Raw genomic sequence first — 9,247 nt, forward strand, 5'->3', positions numbered from 1 at the left:
AGGATCATTCTGGATCCGCCACTGTTATGTATTCTTTATATTATAGCACGCCATAATTCTTCATAGTCTTTATATTTTAGCATTTAATTATATTGTTTTCTTACTTTGTTTGCTCGTAAATTTATTTATTCTTAAATTTTGGGGCCAATGTTATCTAGTCTTAACTCAACCTTGTATTATTTTTTATACATTTAATGCAAATAAAACGAAAAATCTTAAGGAACATCAAATCAATTGGAAATATTTTTGCTCCCTAGATTTATTGTTTTATACCCCCCCCCCCTTTTCTGTCAGTTATTCGAAATAAACAAATCTGGAACCAATATAGGCGACAATAGTTATTGTGTAAACGCACTTTAAAATTAGCAACAAATTGAAAGCAAAACATTTCGTATAAGGAGAACAATGACAAATTAAAATAATTGATGAGAAAAATGAGCACGTTAATAAAATATAAAGTATAGAGAAAATTGAAAATAGATAATTATGCAGAATAACTTATTAGAATAAATTATAGAAGAAGATAATGCAATATCCACAACATAAATGAATGATGTACAGATGAAAGAATTAATCTGGTTACAGAAAATTTTAATTTAAAAATCATCTTCTGGAATATTAAACATGTTAAATTAATTTCATAATAGGTGTTTTTTTGTTTTTTTTTTAAAGAATAACCACTATATCCAACTCATATTAAACAGGGGAAATTAGCAAGGCTTCTTTTCTCTTTTTTTATTTGAAAGACTTATCTGCACAAAGGCATATTATTCTTAATGTAAAGATTATTTATTTTACCAAAAACAAGGGGTGTGTGATTATAAATATTGTCGGGTTCTGTCATTTATTCGAAATAAAATATCTGGAACCAATATAGGCGAAAATAGTTATTGTGTAAACGCACTATAAGATTAGCAACAAATTGAAGGCAAACATTTCGTTTGCCTGGCATACATTATATAAACTAAATCAATTAGTATTCTGATTAAACCAATTTGAAAGTTTCTACACACCCCTAAGAAACAAATGGTAGCTTCTATACCTTGAACAGCTGTACATTTTGTAACGTGTAATTACTATTTTTAGCATGTGTATGTTATAGCCATAGAAATACACATGATTAGTAAAAATGATAAGTATTGTACATTGTAGCGCACCATTAACATATCTGATTCAATTAAGCACTTCTTAGGAACGGATTGTCAAATACTGAGCTATGCATTTACTATGCAGTACACACAATTAACAGATTGAAAAAAAATGTCATCAAAAGTTGAATCAAAATAAGTTTACAAGTGCTGTGTTATAAATTTTAATCATTATACAACATTTGTTATTCTCGGATTATAAACTCACAGACAATGAAGAAACTTTGCCCGGTTGCGTTCGGAGTAATTGCTCTGTTGTTTCTAGTAGCTGGAGCATTTTCACCGGGATGGATGGTGTTCGATTCATCGAGGTTCCTCGACATGAGTGATCATGATAGTTCAGTTGTAGTCACTTTTCATATGGGATTTTTTTACCTTCTTATCGTTGGAGAGGATTACTCAATGACTATAGGATACGGCTCTATCCCTGATGACGGCGGGATATCTTATATGGATAGGCTAGGTATGTTAGCGTACTTTATCGGAAGAGTCTTTTTCCTAGATTTGTTATGTAGTTAAGATACTTACCTTGGTATAAGTTAGATATTTGATGTCGGAAGGATATCTTATATGGATAGGCTAGGTATGTTTCGGCACTTTGTCAGGGGAGTATTTTTCCTGGAATTGTTATGTAGTTAAGATACTTTCCTGTGTAAGTTAGTCATGCCAAGAAATCCTCGCTAAAAATTCCGGTCGACCTCCTACGGCACCCATTAGTATAGTTAAAGATTGATTTCATTCAACAAATTAATTTACGACCTTCATGTACGTGTCGTTTAGAATACGGCAATATACCAAATGGTCAGATATACTGTGAAACTGTTTACTCACGTAGTGGTATTAACCATATGTGGATTCTGAAAAACTCTAAAGAACTTCTGGATAATTTTAAATCTCGGTCTTTTTCTGAAATTAGTTCTATTAAAACTTTTGATTTTTCAACCTTGTATACAACCATTCCCCATGTGAAATTGAAAACCCGTCTAAAAGAAATAATTCACAATGCTTTTCATCATAAAAATGGTAGCATACGCTATAAATTTATCACTTTGGGATACCATAAGGCATATTTTGTTAATAAGGAACAAAAGGGTAAAACATACTACACAGAGGAACAAGTGATCAGTATGCTGGAGTTTCTTATTGACAACATATTTGTTGAATTTGGAGGTAGACTTTTTCAACAAATTGTCGGCATTCCTATGGGAACGAACTGTGCGCCTCTCCTTGCCGACCTCTTCTTATTTTCATATGAATCGGAGTTCCTTCAGACACTTGTCAAAAACAAGAAGATCAAAGAAGCCAGGTTATTTAATTTCACTTTCAGATATATTGATGATGTTCTTTCCATTAACAATCCGAACTTTTCTGATTGGATTCCATTAATATACCCACCAGAACTAGAAATTAAAGAGACCACAGACACGGCTTCCTCTGCCTCATTTTTAGACTTATACCTCGAATTTGACATACACAGTCATCTCAGTACCAGAATCTATGACAAACGAGACGATTTTAATTTTGAAATTATCAATTTCCCCCACCTTAGTAGTAATATACCAACTTAACCTGCATATGGAATATACATTTCCCAACTTATTAGGTATTCAAGAGCTTGCAGCTCCTATTCAGACTTTGTAAAACGTCACCAGTGTCTGAGCAGAAAATTGATGAACCAGGGGTATGTCAAAGAACGTCGCGTCCTTTTTCTAAAAAAGTTCATCGGAAGATACCCAGAACTTGTTGATAAATATTCCGTATCAACTTCACAAATAATACAAGATGGTCTTGAAGTATAGATTTTGCGTACTGACGTTTGTTATCATCTTAATTACGTATTATAGTATTCTTTTATATGTCTTTTTTAGATATTCATTTGAAGTGACTCTGTGGTTACGTAAAACCACATACTTTGAACGGCAAAATTATTTCATTTATTGATATTACTTTTACTTAAGGATCTTGACATACTATGAATGACTAAACTATTTTATTCAATAAGACTACTTTTTCTGTTTAGTCTGTTTTTTATGATATACATTTGACGTGAAACTGTACTTATGTATCCCGTCATACTTTGAACCACACCATTATTTTATTTATTATTATTACTTTTACTGTTAAATCTGGTTTTTGTTATATCTACTTTACGTGAGTCTGCATTTATGTATGCCGTCATACGACAAAATTATTTTTATGTCTACCTGTGCGAATTTCAAACGCGCAATTTTACACCAGTAATGAAAACCTTCTTTCATTTATGGGTAGACTTTACATAGATAAATTCAGCCGTATAAGAAAAGCAAAATGAGAATGTTAAATTTGATGTATGCCTTTTTGTGCTACTTTGTTACATTTGTTGTTTATGTAGTGATATTAAGATGATAACACAATATTGACTGTTGTACCCCTATTTTTGACATTTTTACTCTTTGAGTATGTTTGTTTTGTTCATGCATCGTTGACAATGTAATGGAATTTGATGCGACTGTCATACAAGTGAGAGGTTTAGCTAGCTATAAAACCAGGTTCAATCCACCATTTTCTACATTAGAAAATGCCTGTACCAAGTCAGGAATATGACAGTTGTTATCCATTCGTTTGATGTGTTTGGACTTTTGATTTTGCCTTTTGATTTTTGATTTTCCTTTTCGAATTTTCCTCGGAGTTCAGTATTTTTGTGTTTTTACCTTTTAATCATCCATGTAATTTGCTCCATGGGTATTTGCAGAATTTCAACGGAGGCAATTTCTTGGCATGTTATTTTAAGGTACTGATCTGTCAGTGACCCACTGTGAGGCATATTTCTTTGATAAGTTATCTGATCTGTAGTAGGGATATCTTTCCGGAGTAAATGATACATCATGTGGTTACTCTACAACTGTTTTAATTTACTACCTTAAAAAAAAACACCGTGAAACATTGATAGGTACTGCACTTAAGAATGTTCGCTTGTCATCTTTCGAAATTTTTGTCAGCAGAGGTGGATTTAGGGGGGGGGGGGGGCAGGGGGCCTGTCCCCCCTTTCTTTGGAAAAAATTTGGTTGCTTATATAGGGAATCACTGAAGCGTGACTGGAGCGGGCCCCCTCTTAGGTCAGTCAGTGGGCCCCCACTTATGAAAATTTCTGGATCCGCCACTGGTCAGATTTTAGGAGTCCTCTGGTTTTAACCATTTGAAAGGCTTAAAACAATTTGTCCATTAAGCCCCATTTTTCTTTTTATATATCTAACACATGTATAATTATAAGCCATCTGTAAAAGTCTTATAAAATTTTAATTATTTTTTATTAGTTTTTGAGAACTTAAACTTGTATAATGATAAATGGATAAAGCTATAAAAAGTCAAGAGAGAATATTTTCCCGCCAAAATTTCCATTGACCTATTTATTTTTTTGCTCTTTTGATGCCTTTATCAACATGATTATAAACTAGTGTTTTGAAAAGCTTAATATTTTGAAACTGAGAAGAGAACTCCCTTAAAAGGATCACCAGGAACAATTGACAGGTACTTCACTTAATATATGAATAAATGTAACCTGTCGTGAGACATGACCATAACGTATGTATGTACGTAGATTCCTCCGTTTACGGATCACCCCTCGAGGGTACAGTGGAATCCGTGTACACTCCATATCGGGACAAATTGAAAAGTGTCACTAACGTAATTACAATGTTTTATATTTACAAGTTCAATCCTAATCCCAACAAAAGGAAGTGATAATCATAAGACATCTGACTTTAACATGTATAAAAAGGACCAAAAAATGTGTAAATGTTTTTTTCCTATATCTTTAAACCTAAAGCTGATTATGTAACCTCATTCCTTCTGTGTGTATTATTGTATTATATAAATCTTTTATTTTCCAAAGTTATTCCCTTTATACTTTCAGTTTGCACATAATTTTCTGTTCCATATTTCAGCATTTTTTCACTTTTTCTTAATTAATTATTCTGTAAACTCCTTTCATACATTCGCAGTTGCGGATCTCGAAATTTTCATAAGTGTGTGTGTGTGGGTGTGTTATCATCTAGTTACTAGTCTTCAACCTCTGAAAATTTTAAGGCTGCCCTTCCACGAAATATTTAATTTGATCTTTTTGAAATGGTTTTAAACTTTCGAAAATTCCACTTGACAACCGATCAGACAATAAGTTTTAAGTTGACATTATTTAGAAAAGTACATTGAATGATACTCAATACGGGCAATAGCTTGTAGTTACATTTGTCTTTTAAAATACAACTGGCATATAAGGACCAAAATGGTGCTATGTGGATATATTTATCGGGTTTCAAGATTGGCAGCGCGTTATCCCTACAATGGGTTCCATTTTTACGATTGTTAAAATTGAGTGGCGTAATGGTGAGATTATTTTAAAGATGTAGAATCCTGACTGTAATCAAATGCCATGAAACTTATACACAGTGCTTATTACAACAAAACTTAGAACAAGTACGCTTCACTTTTTGTCGTTTTTGAGTTATGTCCATTTGTAGCGTTATATGCAAGTCGTGTATCATGTGTCCAGAGACGGATTTAAGGGGGGGGGGGCAGAATAGTACCGCCCCCTTTTTTCGAAAAAAATTAGTAGATTATATAGGGAGTTACTGAAGCATGACCGAAGCGGGCCCCCTCTTAGGTAGTCAGTGGGCCGCCACTTATAAAAATTTCTGGATCCGCCACTGGTGTCATACTACTATGTATACACATTACACGTTTATTAAATTATATAAGATGAATGGTCTTTTTGTTCTTTTTTTCAGATTGAGATTTATTAGAATAATCATAACCGGAAGCGGAAGTATAGGAATATAATGTTTTTTCCTCTTTCAGGCTGGAATTTAATAGAATATCAGATCGAGATCATCATTGGAGTTGTGCTATGTATACTATCGCTGATACTTACGTTAGTGTACAACAGAGACAGAGCACCATCTATGTTACTGGCGCCAATTATAACAAGCGCGATTGCAGGTATGATCAGTTTCGATTTTTCATTGTTTTATATGAAATTGAGAATGGAAAAGGGGAATGTGTCAAAGAGACAACAACCGACCATGCCCCAAACATTCATTTAAATTTAAATTTACATCAATGCACTTGTATTTGCAAAAAGTCGTTTTAAATGTGTCGGAATGAGTTATTTTATTTTAGATAACATACATGTAGGTATAAAGATTATATATGTTTTCGGGTTTATTTTTTTTTATGTTTTAAATTTTTAAATCTATTATTCTCTTTTTTTACCTGTTATTTTCATAGCATAGAAGTTAACATTTAATTTAGGACACCGTAGGGCCTGAACAATGAGCAAAACCCATACCTCATAGTCTGCTATATAAAGACTCCAAAATGACAATTATCGTACCTCGGGTTCAACCCCTATGATTTTTACTAACCCTCTATGGATCCGTAGGGGGTCAGTTGCAAACCATATATTTACTTATTATGTGTAACAATTCAAACGAGAAAACTAACAGCCTGATTTATGTACAAAATGTGTTAATTGCTTTATAAAATGGATTTTCTTAATTATTTTGCCTGATAAAATGATACTATTTTATCAATTGCAATCAATGAAAACAAAAAAATATAGGACCCTGACCAACCTTAAAATATTGAAAGTTAACATAAGGCTTCAAATTATATATATATATATATATATATGAATCGTCGTTTTATTGGGAACGTCGTGTAATGCTGAATAGCACCAATAGTATCGTGCGTATTAATATACGTCGGTGTAATTTTATTCAATACATCGTAAATCGTAAACAAGACTGAAACTTTATGACACATTGCTCGCCCCCCCTTGATGAAAATGGTCTGGATATGGGGTCTTTCATTTCTATATTCTTTACTGCTTTAGCCATTTTTCTCTATTTTTGTAAATTTGTCAGAATATTCTTTTTTTAGGAGGAGCAACCGGGGTGGCAGTTTGGCGGTGGCTTACTGGAGTAATTGTTGTGGCAACAAAAACAAACATAAACATGGAAGTTCCTTATTCCATTATATTAAGTGGACTCGGTGGAATATTTTGTTTCATTTTAATGATTTTATTAATCGTCATGTACAGGCAGCACACACGATAACGTCAGAACAGGAACCAATGACTTAAGAAAGGGACTTTTTTTCTGATGTCGCAATGGCAGCACATCTTCCAGAACAATTGAATTCACAGCAATTAATACAGAAACAGACGAATATTGGCTTTTAATGAAGGTCATCTAAAGCATAAACTTTTGATATGTTATTTTCTCATGCAAGCTGTACCAAATCATCTTTCGTTGTGTTGGCGTACTAATGCGCCGTTTCAAAATCAAATAGATTCTGGGTAATGTTTTCAAAATTGAACACCAAAACGTCTTAAATCGTCAGTTAAAAAACAAATAATATATCTTTATTGCAAAATTACACCCATAAGGGTCAAGCAATAAAAAAAACAATTATACATTTAAAATACAATGCAATACAATGAAATACAATACAATATAATAGAACATATTTTAAGAGTTCAAATTATAAATTGATGTATAAAACACAATCCTGAGCTTGTCTGACATGGGTCTGACCCCCTCAGTTCTAAAGACTGCTTAATGAAGACTCCAATATGACAAACAAGTTCAGGGATGATACATTAATTATGCTTAAAAATCGTGTTTAGAAAATATACACTTGTATTCCATGTTTAGTTCTGTATATGTTTAGGATTTTGTTTAATATCTTAACACACGTCTCAGTAATCACATCAAATATAAACATGTCTTCAATTTCAACAAATGCTATTTTTAGAGTTTGAATAGGAATGATAATTGAGCTAAACACGATATTAAACACATTTCAAACTTAACATGTTTACAACTGATACATGTTTAGACCAAAACGTGTAAAATATTGCTCAAAAGATGTGTATACAATAGTGTGAAGGAGCTAAACACCAGGTTTAGTGTAAATGTATAGTGCTCTACTGTAATTATTTATTAAAAGAACTCAGTTTTTGTAAATGTTTTATTTTTCATTTTTCTATTATTTTTTTTCATCATTTGACATGAATTAAAGTTATAGATCTTAAGACAGATGTCATGTTGGTTAGACAATGTCAATATTAAATACCACTTCCACTAGCATGAATAGAGTAATTAGTAAAAAATTGCCCCGAATAGATATGTATACCCCCGCTCTGAAAAAGTGGATGTAAACTCATAACTCTGTCTGTCCGTCAATCCTTTTGTCCGTCGCATCAAAATTTTTGTCCCATCTTTTGAGGGACTGCATCATAAGATTTGCATGGTTTTAAGGTTTATATAAGTCAGTGTGGTGCGTTTTCAGATTCATCACTCAACAACTTCCTGTTTACAGAATACTTGTATCATGATAGCTATAACTTGACGAATATTCGTCACATTTTACTCAAGAACTACACTTAAAAAGTACTTGGCCACGTCCACTTGTATTTGTTGTCCATCTGATGAGTTAAGCCTTTTTTATGGAACGCCAACACTGTCTTGTTATGACCATTTTCTTTATATGATGTGCATTTACCTTTATATGATGTGCAATTGTCATTATATGATGTGCAAATATCCTTACATGATGTGCAAACATCCTTATATGATGTACAAACATCATTATTTGATGTGCAAACATCATTATATGATGTGCAAACATCATTATATGATGTGCAGGTATACTTATATGATGTACATATATAATACTTATATGATGTGCTTATATACTTATATGATGTACAAATATACTTATATGATGTGCATATGTACTTATATGATGTGCGAATGTACTTACATGATGTGCAAACATCCTTATATGATGTACAAACATCATTATTTGATGTGCAAACATCATTATATGATGTGCATGTATACTTATATGATGTACATATATACTTATATGATGTGCATGTATACTTATATGATGTGCAAATATTCTTATATGATGTGCATATGTACTTATATGATGTGCGAATGTACTTACATGATGTGCAAACATCCTTATATGATGTACAAACATCATTATTTGATGTGCAAACATCATTATATGATGTGCATGTATACTTATATGATGTACATATATACTTATAT

The 9,247-nt window shown here is 32.4% G+C and overlaps 1 long non-coding RNA gene across 2 annotated transcripts; it reads left to right on the plus strand.

The window, feature by feature from the left end:
• The first annotated feature begins 1,129 nt into the window (after positions 1-1,129).
• On the plus strand, positions 1,130-8,152 carry LOC143052114 (uncharacterized). Of its 2 annotated transcripts, none has more exons than XR_012970989.1 (3): positions 1,130-1,611; positions 5,982-6,122; positions 7,065-8,152. It is a non-coding gene; the product is annotated as an uncharacterized LOC143052114 (long non-coding RNA). The 2 variants fall into 2 exon arrangements; XR_012970990.1 differs by lacking the exon at positions 1,130-1,611 and adding an exon at positions 1,708-1,731.
• The last annotated feature ends 1,095 nt before the right edge of the window (positions 8,153-9,247 follow it).

Source organism: Mytilus galloprovincialis, chromosome 11, assembly GCF_965363235.1.
Source record: "Mytilus galloprovincialis chromosome 11, xbMytGall1.hap1.1, whole genome shotgun sequence".
In the NCBI taxonomy this organism is placed as follows: domain Eukaryota; kingdom Metazoa; phylum Mollusca; class Bivalvia; order Mytilida; family Mytilidae; genus Mytilus; species Mytilus galloprovincialis.